Source organism: Triticum aestivum, chromosome 2A (assembly GCF_018294505.1).
Source record: "Triticum aestivum cultivar Chinese Spring chromosome 2A, IWGSC CS RefSeq v2.1, whole genome shotgun sequence".
In the NCBI taxonomy this organism is placed as follows: Eukaryota; Viridiplantae; Streptophyta; class Magnoliopsida; order Poales; family Poaceae; genus Triticum; species Triticum aestivum.
This window is the reverse complement of record NC_057797.1, coordinates 725,465,844-725,479,724: the sequence shown is the minus strand read 5'-3', so window position 1 is coordinate 725,479,724 and position 13,881 is coordinate 725,465,844. Positions and strand designations below refer to the sequence as shown.

General features: G+C 44.0%; 2 long non-coding RNA genes across 2 annotated transcripts; one reads left to right on the top strand and one right to left on the bottom strand.

Moving 5' to 3' along the window:
- Nucleotides 1-1,409: 1,409 nt before the first annotated feature.
- On the bottom strand, nucleotides 1,410-13,135 carry LOC123186233 (uncharacterized). Its single transcript, XR_006493580.1, has 5 exons — nucleotides 13,030-13,135; nucleotides 9,336-9,396; nucleotides 2,662-2,805; nucleotides 2,302-2,357; nucleotides 1,410-1,500 (listed from the first exon to the last, which is right to left on the bottom strand). It is a non-coding gene; the product is annotated as an uncharacterized lncRNA (long non-coding RNA).
- LOC123186234 (uncharacterized) lies at nucleotides 9,688-12,754 on the top strand. Its single transcript, XR_006493581.1, has 4 exons — nucleotides 9,688-9,976; nucleotides 10,405-11,240; nucleotides 11,628-12,150; nucleotides 12,346-12,754. It is a non-coding gene; the product is annotated as an uncharacterized lncRNA (long non-coding RNA).
- Nucleotides 13,136-13,881: the final 746 nt, after the last annotated feature.

The window sequence follows — 13,881 nt, the reverse complement described above, 5'->3', positions numbered from 1 at the left end:
CATCTTTCGAGTCCGATAAATATCATTGGCATGCAAACTTGAGATACTTGTCCATCACCTGCGTTAAGTATGGCGCCTCTCCGCCGCAAGAAAGAGGTGGGCTTCAGAATCAGATCAACAAAATAAGTGAGATCCGAGATTTCTGGAATCGATGTATGGGCGCAAGAAATTTTTGTCAGAAGATATTGATTAGGTGGGATATAGCCTCCTACCGTATGGCAAGAAAAATCGGTAATAAAAACCAGATCCGAAAGGTGTGCTTTCTTTGGATACAAATCGGTGTGGTTGATGCTTGACATACTTTTTTTGAAAGTTGGCAAGAAATCGGTGTGAGCGAGAGGTCGTGCGAGAGGGTCGAGCGAACGAACTATGTATGGGCTCCCATATTTTTTGTAAATAAAGAGATAAAAACCAATGAGAGGTGAGACAAAAAAACAGACGAAAAAAACATGAAGGCGAGGCTACCAAGTCATACATTAGGAGTAGAGAATTAGGAATGGATCCGGAAGGAGATCGAGGTGGATCGGAAAGAATCATTTCCTGCCCGTTTGTAATGTGTTTGGTCGGAGAACAGACTAAAATGATCCCTTAAAGATCAATCTAGCAGGACCTAACAAGGAATCGAGTGCTTACTCAGAGTACCAAACTTCTCCACTTAATAAAATATCCATATACTGACCAGACTGCATATATAGACATAAAACTAACAGGAAAAAATAATTCAGTCATACACGCAAGATAAAATTGGCAGCCAACTGCATTTTCATTTCAAATAGCACTTGGTATCTACATGGACCAGATGACTGGAAAAAGGTTTGCTAACTCTCTTGAAAATGCACACCCGTCAGACCATTGTACATATGAAAACTACCAAGTGGAAATATATATTTGAATAATTTTCGAGTGCACAGATTAATGGGAAAGAATGTCACTTTCAGCCATGAAGACATGATGGCGTTCATGTTTCAAAATTAAGCTAAAGAACACCAATAATGTTTCTACCTAGAAATAAGATGAACTTGTACTACTTGCGCTGCATCATCAATCAATTTGCACTATCATTAAAAAAGTGTCACAACCTTTGGCATCAGCAGCGGCGTAGCATTAATCATTCTAGCCGAAATCATGGAATTTGAAATGGATTTGATTTCCACAACATGAATTTAAAATTCAACTGAAGAGAGTTATGTTTTCTTGGTGTATACATTTCACCATAATCAAAATATACTACAGATTTTCAGTCAAATAACATTGTTTCATTGTTTAAATAAAACCATTTCAAAGTTGTGCCTCTCTGTGGGTTTTGAGCCATGCTCTTACGTATTTTTGTGCAACTACGTGATGATAGTAGAAAATGAAAAACATGCCAAATCTGGGTCAGAAGAGTGCAAGAAGGCACCTGCCAATAGCAGTGGACCATTTACTGTCGATGAAATCTGGAGCGGGTACACTTAACACAGTCTGCATTGCAGACTTCCCTCATCAAATCCATTTCAACTCCTGCAGTGATAACCAGAAATATTAATATAAATAATTAAAGCGCGGACAGAGGACATATTATGCGTCAATCATGAACAGTTTGTTGCCAGAAGATCATGTATTGTTGTACTCAAGGCATGCTAGGTCTCCCATTGAAGAATGTAGCTATCAATTGCCACTGAGAACTACAAGTATCCTGTAGTTGTGCATGGTAAGCTTCTTGAAAAGAATAACTCAATGCAAGCTTGTTACTGAGATGGATTATGCAAAACTCACCTCTATCCATGTTATGTGAGAGAAATTCTAGCAGAACTTGTGTTACTTCCGCTGCATCATCAATGAATTTGCACTATCCTAAGAAATTATATGTATCACAGTCTTTGGCATGAACCACGCTGAACTACAATGCTCTTATCCTCTCTACTCTCTGTTCAACACTTATCTCTTTTTTCTTATCTAAATTGAAAAATAAATGTCACCGTGGTGATAAACATTTATGCTAGAGCCACAAAATTTCATACCTATATCTTTTTGTCTATCTACAATGCAATATTACGAAAGGCATAACTTCAAAAATTAAACAACGATAATTCAGTAAACACACCATTTGTCTAAATATAATGATGTTCAAAGTTAAAATATAGGGACGAAAGTCCTGCCTGAAGAACCGTCATCACAAGTTCAACAAACATACCACACACTATAACTTTCTGAAAATATACAGTCTCTAGCCCATTAAGCATATTTTAACAGAAAGTAATGGAAGCACTAACAAAACTAATTTAAAAAAGGTAAGATTGGGATTGAAAGGGTGTAGCTTACGAAGATCATTCCTTTTTCTTGACTACAGTGTGGTCCTAAACTTCTGATCATCACGGCTGCAGTACAGACAACAGAGAAGATTAGACTTGATTAGATTTTGAACTGATTTTCAGTAATCTTCCTGTGTCGTAGGGTACCATGTTCCCTTGAAACTAATATCAACAAAATAATTTTCTTACTCAGTCTTGAGGAACATAATAAAGATACACATAGGGAATTAATATAGAGTAATCCAAAAGAAGAACTAATCAATTGAAAGGTATCCAGATCGTATGAGGAATGAAACAACACCTTCATTAACATGTCATACCAGGATGAACCAATCTAACAATAGTCAAATAAATAGAGGAGCAGGCATACCCGAACTCCACTGCGGAAAGAGTGGTTGATTACTTTTCATGCTTATTCCCCAATAGGTATTTTTATCAGATGGATCAAATGAACTCTATCCATAACCCGCCATTCTTGGTATGGTTTGTGGCACAGGATGGTGGCGTCGCACTCCTGCAATTGACATGTGGTTAAAGTATGACCAGCAGCTACATTCACCTCAACATAACTCAAAAGAAAAATCCCCACAAAATAACCAGCAGCGATGAAGTTCCGGTGGGTTGCTGTAGGGCTCTTCTTCTCGCCCCTGCCCTTCAGTAACGAAGGGCTCTTTGGTGAGCTCAAGGGTAAATGGGGCCTCCATGGAGGCATGGACTACAAGCCCCTGAAGAACAACCGCTTTCTCATCGAGTTCGAGCGGGAAGGAGATCGCCGTTTCATCCTCAACAACGGCCCGTGGACGCACCAGGGGGATGCATTCCTCATGGTGACTGTGGACGGCGGCGCCCCACCGGGCGAAGTGGAGGTTGCACACATGCCCATCTGGGTGCGTGTCCATGACGTGCCCCCCATCATGCTTGATGAAGGCGTTGCTTGGAAGCTCGGAGCAGAACTGGGTGAGGTGTTGGAGGTAGACACAGATAGTAGGGGCAAGATATGGGGGGATTTCATAAGGATCCGAGTTAACCACGATGTAGATGAACCTCTCAGAGATAAAATTAAGTCGCGTGACACCACTAGTGGTAAGGTGTTCTCACTAGAGGTTAAATATGAGAGAGTGCCACGTTTCTGTGGGTTTTGTGGTTTCCTTGGGCATGGCCAACGCGATTGTAAGTTGCCGGAGGACCTCCATGAGATGAGGTTCACGGCAACGATGTGTGCCTCCCCTTATAAGAAGAGCAATAGTAGAGGAGGATATGTGCCTCCTGTTGCAAATAGCGCACGCCGTTTCCTTAGCTTTGGGAAAGAGGTGCAGAAAGAAAGGAGCTCACTCCAGGAGAGGGCGGACCGAGGAAAGATCCCGGAAGATATCCTGCTGAACCCACAGGTGCAAGCTGCCATTGCTGCAGTGAGCGCCCTCAGGGTCTCTGACGAGACTGCCCCCATAAGTTCATCTACTCCAACTCTGACTAAGGGGGCAGCAAAGGACCTGGGCGAGGACAGGGAGAGGAAGACGGCCAGGCCTACCACCGGAGGCGGGGACATCCAGATGGCTGTGTACAAGCACCCCCACGCCGCAGAGTCCGGTACGAAGAAGGGCCAACCTGAAGAGGCGGAGAAAACAGGGTACGTGTCTCAAAGTCAGGAGGGCGAAAGCGCCTCCATGAGCAGTCTTAAGCTCGGGACGGCGCAGGCACCAGGTATCCAAGAGCTGGGTGTGGACAAGGCTGTGATGCACGGAAGCAGAGAGACTGAAGATACAGGGGGCGATGACGAGAAGACCGACGAGCCGCAGTTTCCACCTGGGTTTGGGCCGCTCCCTCGCTTCACCCCCAGGAGGCGATCTGGACAGTGGAAGGCCTATTTAACCGGAGGGTTATCAACGTCAGCAGGCCAAAGAAGAAGGCTACGCAGATGAGCTCAATCCTGGGCAAGAGGGGTGATCGCGGCAAGCAGGCCTGCGACGCCCCAACTGTTGCTGAAACTGAAGACGGACCAGTCAAGCTCAGCAAGGTGGGTGGGTCAGGTATGGTGCATGAGGAAAAAAGGGGACATCAAGGAAGCAGCCGGGCCAGGGGCTCCCGGCGACCTGGTGGGTGCCAACGGCGGCGCCCACCAGGAGCCATGACGATCATGAGCTGGAACTGTCGAGGCCTCGGGCAACCTCGAACAGTTCTAGAACTGGTGTGTCTTGTACACACACACAAGCCCAAGCTCGTCTTCCTCACCGAAACGCGGCAAAATAACAATTATGTCTCAAAGCTCAAATGGAGGCTGGGCCTCCGCCATTGTATCACGCATCCCGGTACCGGTAAGAGTGCTGGCATTGCTCTTTTCTATGATGAAAGTGTGGAAATAAAGAAGATTGCCATGGGGACGAGGTATATTGATGTGTTGATCCGCTTAAACCCTCATGGCCCTCAATGGAGGGGCACGTTCATTTATGGGGAGCCGAAAGCGCATGAGCGGCATCACATGTGGTCACTGCTGAGTAGAATCAAACATAAAGCAATCTACCATGGCTCATGACGGGGGATTTCAATGAAACTATGTGGCAATCAGAGCACTACTCGGCTGCTAAAAGATCAGAAAGGTATATGAGTAACTTCAGAGAGATCTTGTCAGAATGCAACTTGTTTGACTTAGGGTTTAAAGGGCCGGGATGGACATATAACAATAAACAACAAGGTAAGAACAATGTGCGGGCGAGGTTAGATAGATTCGTGGCCTCCCCGTCGTGGTCTGACCTGTTCATGAATGCCTCCGTGGAGCATATTTGCTCATCGCGTTCTGATCATCTCCCTATCCTTCTGAGGATGGGCGCCAGGAAGGAATGGAGACCGGTCGAGCAACCTAAACAGAGCTTGTTCAGATATGAACAGATGTGGGAAAGGGTTGAATCTCTCCAGCCAACAATTTCTGCGTCTTGGAGCAGGTCTGGTCCGGCGGGAAGCTTATGTATGGTGAAGGAAAAGCTCCAGAACATGCAAAAGGACCTTTCCGTCTGGGCTAAAAAGGACTTTGGATCGGTTACTCGAAAATCAGCGGAGATAAGGAAAAAACTGAGCAGAATTTGGTGCTCCACACCGTCGCCTACACTTGAAGTAGAAGCCACAAAATTGGCAAAGGAACTTGATGAACTACTCCTTAGAGAGGAGATCATGTGGAGACAAAGATCCAGAGCGACCTACCTGCGTGAAGGTGATAAGAATACAAAGTGGTTCCATAGGAAAGCTACATGGCGCCAGAAGAAAAACTCCATCTTAAAGCTGCGGGATGACAATGGCAATTGGGTTGAGGACACCGACGGACTGCATGCGATAACCAACAAATATTTCAGCGACCTGTACACAAGTGAGGCTAATACTGACCCTATGGACATTCTGGAGCTAGTATCAACTAGAGTCAATGGGGAGATGAACAGTGAACTTATAAAGGCATTCTCGGACGAGGAAATCAGTGATGCTCTTTTCCAAATAGGTCCCCTAAAAGCACCTGGGCCGGACGGCTTCCCAGCTCGTTTCTTTCAGCGTAATTGGGGTGATCTCAAGGAAGATGTGATTAGGAGTGTGCGGAGTTTCTTTGTGGATGGAATCATGCCTGAAGGAATTAATGACACGGTAATCGTGCTCATCCCAAAAGGAAAAGATCCCCAGTCGATCAAGGACTACCGCTCGATCAGCTTATGCAATGTCATCTACAAGGTAATTTCCAAGTGCCTTGTAAATCGACTGCGGCCTATACTGGATGGGATCATCTCAGAAACCCAAAGTGCTTTCATTCCGGGCAGAATGATTACTGCTGATAATGCTATCATTGCCTTCGAGTGCTTCCATAAAATACAACACTGTAAAAAGGTAAATGACAACTACTGTGCCTACAAGTTGGATTTGGCCAAGGCTTACGACAGGGTTGATTGGGGCTTCTTAGAGGGGATGCTTCTGAAAGTTGGCTTTTGTAACACCTGGACCCAATGGGTGCTGCAATGTGTTAAGTCGGTAAGGTTCTCGGTTAAGTGTAATGGAGAGCTTTTGGAGCCGTTTGTTCCCTCCCGTGGTCTGCGTCAAGGAGATCCGTTAAGTCCGTACCTCTTCCTCTTTGTTGCGGATGGCTTGGTGCTCTTGTTGAAGAAGGAGCTGGCGGAAAACAACCTCAATCCTATAAAGATCGCTAGAAACAGCCCAGGTATATCAAACCTCCTCTTTGCAGACGACAGCCTGATTTTCTTCAAAGCGGTACCAGAACAAGCTACTACGATCAAGAAAGTGCTAGATACGTTTCAGAAGTGCATTGGTCAGCTTCTGAGTTCAAGCAAATGCTCTCTCCTTTTCAGCGAGAGCTGCCCTCTTGAAAAGAGAGATGCAATCAAGAACATTTTGGGTGTGGTATCGGCCTCCTTCGAGAGCAAGTACCTTGGCCTGCCAACCCCCGAAGGAAGGATGAAGGAGGATCAATTCCAACCAATAATGGACAGACTCGCCAAGAGGTGCAGTGATTGGTCCAAGAAATTCATGTCATATGCAGCGAAGGAAGTGCATGTGAAATCAGTTGTACAGGCCATCCCCACCTTCATCATGAGTGTCTTTATGCTCTCAAAAGGCTTTTGCGATAAGTATGAGAAAATGATCCGGGGTTTCTGGTGGGGGGGGGACACTGAGGGGCATCGGCAGGTTCATTGGATGTCTTGGGACCGGATGACAAAGCCAAAGAGAGCCCGGGGGATTGGTTTCAGAGATATGCACCTGTTTAATCAGGCCCTCTTGGCCAAATAAGCTTGGAGGCTCTTGCAAAATCCGGACAGCCTCTATGCGAGAGTCATGAAATCCAAGTACTACCCAAATGGGAGTTTGTTAGATACTGTTTTTGCTAGTGATGTCTCCCCGGTTTGGAGAGCCATAGAATCCGGCTTGGAACTTCTAAAAAAGGGCCTAATCTGGCGGGTAGGAGATGGCAGAAGTATACAAATCCAAAGAGATCAATGGATCCCAAGAAAAGAAGGCCTCATGACGGCTGCTTTCGTGAGAAGATCCAGGCTTAGATGGGTCAACCAACTTATGGAACCAGATGGAAAGACATGGAATGAAACCCTCATCAAGCAAATTTTCCACACTTTTGATGCCGATGAGATTTGCAAGCTAAAAATTCCAGAATCGAATGTGGGAGACTATGTCGCTTGGCACTATGAGAAGAATGGAGTATTCTCAGTTAAGAGTGCCTATAAATTGGCCGCGGCTAACCAGGACCTATCATTGCAAAGCCCCTCGAGTTCTTCCAGGGACCCAGATGATAGGAGCATTTGGGATCTTATTTGGAAGGCTAAAGTGCCCGGGAGGGTCAGGATCTTTGCTTGGAGGGTGGCTACAAATACTCTAGCTACTAAAAGAAACGAGTGGAAGAGAACTTTGGAAGTGGATGCGACCTGCAGTATATGTGGAAATGGTGAAGAGGACGAACACCATGCAGTAATAACATGTACCAAGAGTCGAGCCCTACGTGCAGAAATGAGAAAAATTTGGGCCTTACCGGCTGAGAACAAACTGAGATATACAGGAGCTGATTGGTTGCAAGTTGCACTCGATGCGGAAAACGAGGAGGTTCGAACAAATCTGCTGCTGCTCATCTGGCGCTGTTGGCATCATAGGGAGGATTGCATGCGAAACAATGGAGAGGAATCCATCTTGGGATCGGTGCTCTTTCTGCAGAAGTACGTGGAAGATCTCCGCACGGCTACCGAGGGTAAAGATGGGCTGATGGGAAAGACACAGGTTGGAGGAGAGGGACAGCACCTCTCGGCAGGCTCAAATCCCCAGGAGGACAAGTGGATAGCTCCTGGGCAGGGAGTGGCGAAAATCAACACTGACACAGCATTCCATATTGATACGGGAGTGAGTGCAGCAGGGGTGGTCGCCAGGAACCACAGAGGGCTCGTCTTCCTATCGGCATGCATAAACCTGCCGATTTGCAGTAGCGTTGAGGAAGCGGAGGCGCGTGCAGCCCTGGAGGGGCTCCGGACAATGGCAAAATATTTCAATTGTGAGGTGGTTCTTGAGATAGATAACCAAAACATCATAGCTGCCTTGTCCCCCAATCAGACCCCAAGATTAGCCTGTTATGGGGTGATCCTGGATATAAGGAGTGCGATGGCGGGCTTCAAAGGATGCAAAGTTCAATATGTGAGTCGGAAAAAGAATGAGTTGGCGCATGGCTTGGCGGCGCTAACCAGGAACACGGGTGACCAACTGGTGATCGCAGACGTCCCACCGAGCCTACGAGCACTGATGTTGGCTGACTATAGTGTCTCCTCCTGAGTAGTTTGTTCTACTCTGTTCTCAAAAAAAATCAAAAGGCAGGTAATAATTGATAGAAACCTAGATCAAACAGAGTAAGAAATACCTTAGATTAAGCATTCATAATTTGATTTTGCAGTAAAAATCATAATTTGATCAGAAAATAAAATACCTAAGACTCTGCTGTATGGGATTTAATAATATGGCATGCACTGTATCCTAAATTCAGCACCAAAGGATATATTCTTAGATTTTAAATCACCACAATCATGTGAAAAGAAATAATCATCGCTGTCTATTTTCATTAGGCATTACCCCAAACACAAGGTGAGCAAGTCCAACAGGTAGATGGAGGGATGGCTGGAATGGGGCAGAGGAGAAAAGGGCATGTTGCAAAAGTTTGTTCTGTCGGGCGGGGAGGAGCAATGCTTGCAGCTAGCTATCTATTTTATACTTGATATGTCATTGACAACCAAGTGAAGCTGCTGCAACTTGTAAGGTGCACGCATGGTGGGTGTCTTGCCATGGTTGCAGTAATGCTAATCTTTCCCTATGTCGCGGTCCATACTGGGGAAACAAATAACCTGCATACTAATCATGAACATACTTAGAAAATGCATGCAAAGACTGAATATATGGAAGTAAAAAATTGTCGACCTTGCGCCACTGCTACTCCATCATTGCAACAATAAGTATTTACACCCACATCTTGTAGAAAGAAATCTGCACACAACATTAGCTACCAAAATTAAGTACCTTTAGCGGTCATCTCTCACATAGAATTTTATCCCGTTTTTCAGCTTTTCTGCACAATCATCTATACTACTATTAAAAGAGCAAACATAAACTCCCCTAAAATCACACAGTAAACTGTACACAGAATAACCAGGACCCTCGAATTAAGTCAGCTTAAATGCATCCTACTGCTCATATTACATCAATGGGGTAACAGTCCGATTAACGTCTGAGATCAATTGTTCTGCCTGGCAGACACCGTGGTCTGCGAACAGCCCTCGCGCTCCACGTCCCCTAATCCCTGCGGCCCCGCCCGCAATATGTGGATCAATTCCATCCGACTCGGTGCCTCGCCGCACGTCAGAAAGGAAAAATCAGTGCCTCCCGACCCTTCTCTCGCCGGGCACAACAACCATGGCGATGGATCTGCAGTGTCCGTAGCCGCTCCACCTCGGGTTCCCTGACCCTTCTTCTCTATGCTGGGCGGAGCAACCATGGCGGCGGATCCGCAGCGTCCACGGCCGCTCCACCTCGGGCAGCGCGGATCACGGCCAGCGGCCCGATGGAGGCGGGTACCGGCGCGGTTGCTTTTCTGCCCTGCGCTCCCTCCATGTCTCCTCCTGCGCCTCCGGTGGCCAGACGCCTCTTCCACTCCGACCTAGGTAAGCCCCTGCGCTCTGCGCTCTGCTCTCCCTCATGCGTGCGCCCCATATCCGCGCCCCTGTGCTATAGCCATCGAGCTGCGGTGAATCATATGCTGGCCATATCAAGTTCTAGGATTTTCGTCTCTGCATAGGAATCAATTTTGCAGGCGTGGTTCCTTATTTTTCTAGGCTGATTCAGATTTTTTTTCTTTTCGATTCACAAATGTCGGAAGAAGAGGTTAGAGACAAACTGTCCAATTTGTTGTGACTTCATATTCACATCAATCTGAATGTAATGTAGACAAACTTCAGTGGTATATTGAAAATGGTTTACCCTTTTCTTCTTGAAACAGATAAATGTTGGATTAGTTGACCCTGTCATTATCTCATTCCACCCCAACACATGGTATAGCTTTTCTTCTTTGATCTGATCTTACAAACTGCAGGGGCACCCTCATCGTTGGCGGATTTTATATTTCTCAGGTCAGCCAGTGTGCAGCCACACCTGGTCAACATCCAGTTTCAGAAGAATGTACAGCTGCAAGTAACCACGACGAGTAAACGATCTTCCGTTGCCTTCCGCTCAATTTTGTTTGGATGATTCCTTTCATCGAGTCTTCGATAAACCAAATAGTTACTAGAGTAGTTAATTAGGAGCCTAATCATGTGTAACTATTGTGCATCGAGTCTTCAATAAACTAGAGCAGTTTCTACATGCAAGAAGTATCGAATAGTATTTGTTCTTGTTCCATGGAGTAGCGAGCAAGAGAGAGAGAGAGAAAGTGAAAATTGTTTGCAGGTTATTATATACAGTGCTTGTTTCTCACAGTGTGCTTTTACCTGTGATTATATATCATCCATTAATTAGTTCGGTTCAATCTGGGCATGCTTTTAGACTTAGAATCGATCTTGATTTCCTCGTGCCACCTGTATCTGTATATGTGCAGCGCAGGCGAAGTCGAATGACAAGAACCAGCTAGATGAGGGCATCCATTCGAAACACATATCTAATCTTCTATGTGTGGGATCCTTTTTCTGATCTGAATTTGTTGTTGGGGCGAGCTTGTTACTCTCTACATGGATTTCAAGTTGGATGAGAGCTACACGCTGAGCAAGATCTCCATCTGGACTGGCGACGGCTTCCACAATCTCAAGGAAATTCCTCTTTTCGGAAGATAGCAGCGAGGTGCCCAGTAAGAGCACACACGTATCTCTGAATTATATGTTATGATCCGTGCTCTATGGTGAGAGCACATATCAATTGTTTTTGAACAATACTCAGGTTAGTTTGGTATAGTTCTTACATGTATTGCCATCTCAACTTACCAGGAGGCTAATTTTTGTAGTTGTATACGTATTGTATGTCTGCATATATATATATATGTTTGAATTGAACACCTGCTGCTGTTTTTGTTATCCGCACACTTGCTTGAAATGTAATCAACTTATTTGGTTGTGATCTTGTTCTTCGAGTGAACTGTGGTTTAATCAAATGCATTTGGTATTACCTCATGTCGTCTTCTTAGTAATGTGAAGTGCAAAATGATCATGTCATATGTCTCTACTAATTGTTGAACACTAACTCCATGGAATATAATGCATTGTTCTGTGGGTAAGGAACCTTATGAATTGATGCATTGAAATTAATTGTAAGAAAACTTCTTGACAGGAACACGAGAACTACCAGCATCTTATGGATATTCATCAAATAACAGTACATCAGCCAATGTGTATGTGGTGGTCTAAACCAAATGTTAGGCACAAAATGAGGATTATGTGCACAGTTGGTCCCTCAACTAACACAAGGGAGATTATCTAGGATTTTGCTGAGGATGACATCAATGTGGCTCGGCTAATATGTCACATGGAGACCATGCATCGCACCAGAAAGTTATTGAATTGGTGAAAGAGTTGAGACCATGCTTGTAGACTCTTATGGACGAGTCAATTATAAGTCTGGCATGCGCATGCAAGCACATGATTTTGCTCTATCAATACATAGTGTAATCAAACCCTTTTTATGCCGACCCTTCTTTCATCATATTCCAACTTATTTGCTCTGATATAAGCTAGATTTAACATATTCAGGGCCCAGAAATTAGTATTCAAGATTTGCCTCATTGAAAACTGGTCAGGAGTTCACGTTCACAATAAGCAGTGATCCTTTCTACTACTTGAGGGATTGAGCAAAGGTACTAATACTTTTCTGTCCTAACAAGAAATTATTGAAAAAAGATACCTCTCATTCACGTATTTTCTATAAATGCACATTTATAGTACCAGGATGAATGTTTGTTACTCATGATATTTTTAATTCATTTGACCTCTTGAATAAAGATTCTTGAAATTTGACTTCTGAAGTTGTGCCACTGCTTGTGTTGAACCAGATTATCAACGGTACAGTCAAAGAAGTAACGTTGAACATGAAAATAAGGCACTCTGCCAGTGTGCGTGCATGATCCAATATCATGTGTTTAATAGTAGCCACTATTATGTGGAATAGTAGCAGCTTCCTCCATTTATGCCAATATTTGATATACTTACCAAAGTTTTAAGGGGGGCAATCTTAAGAAGACATCCCATTTTGTGCGAGAATTTCATACGCATATTAGACAAAAGATGTATCGGGTTTTCCTTAGGTTGCATTGCAACACTTCAGTGTCTGCTCTTGGTTCTTTTACCATAAAATTTGTAAGGTCCCTTATGTTTGATTTATTGTATAAATCATTTGAGACATGCCCTGCATGCATGATTACTCACTATATTTATGTTCATGTGATATTATGTTCCTGAATCGTTTACGAGTTGATGTTAAAAATGCATATTGTTGTGCATTGATTTAATCTTTGTCATGCCTTGTTCTATTGTTTAGAATTTATAGAATACAAATTTAAACTTTATACTCAAACGAATTTGATGTGTGTATTGGTGGAGACGTGTGTTGCACGTGCACGCTTACTAGTCTGCAGAGAAACAACCATAGAGTAGATCTTTTCTTTAAGCATTACCAAATCTCCTCATTCATCTGAAAAGAAATAAAAATTTGCATAGCTATTTTATTCAAGCATTACCTCAAACACATGAGTAGGTCCAAGTGTCCAACAGGTAGACCCAAGGGGGATGACTGAATATTTCATAATCGTCATGTCATCCAAGGTGAAGTGAGGCTGATGCTGCCCGTATGGTACGCGCATGGTGGGTGTCCTACCGTGGTTGCAGCAACGCTGATCTTTCCCTCACGTGGGGCCGCAATTCCAGCTCTCGGATGGCCGGCGAGCCACCGGCGAGCAGCAGCCTCACTTCACCTTATTATCCTCACACTACAAAACACTATTATGCTCACTAAGTTTAAAATACTTTATTCAGGTTAATGTTATTTGCACACCTAAAAAATGATATTCTGATTTGCACAATATTAACACATGTCACGATTAAGAAAAAACAAAACCTTTGATGACCATGCCACTTGAATTGCATAATTGCTCCACTCAATGTTTTCTCCTTCCAAAATACAAGAATTTCGTTATATGACATGTACCAGTAGAATAACATGTCTAACAGGAATTATCCTGTTATTGTAGATTTCACAAACCTGAACCTGGAAATAAAACATGGAAACCTATCATCATACATTTCTAAAAATAAAATTGACTGTAACAGTATTGTCGTACACGCCAAATACCATGCCCCACCATTCTTTACGAATCATTTTATCTACTGGAAATTGTATCTGATGCAAACATGAATATTTTGGGGTGGGCTCAACCAATTTTGCTACAATGAAATTATCCAAACTTACAATGCATTTTCCCTACATGATTTAATGGAATAAAACATAGCGTGATACATGTTCACTTGCACCGGGCACTGCAAATGGTAAAAAAGTTGAACTGGACAAATGTGTGTAAAATAGTGGTTGACAA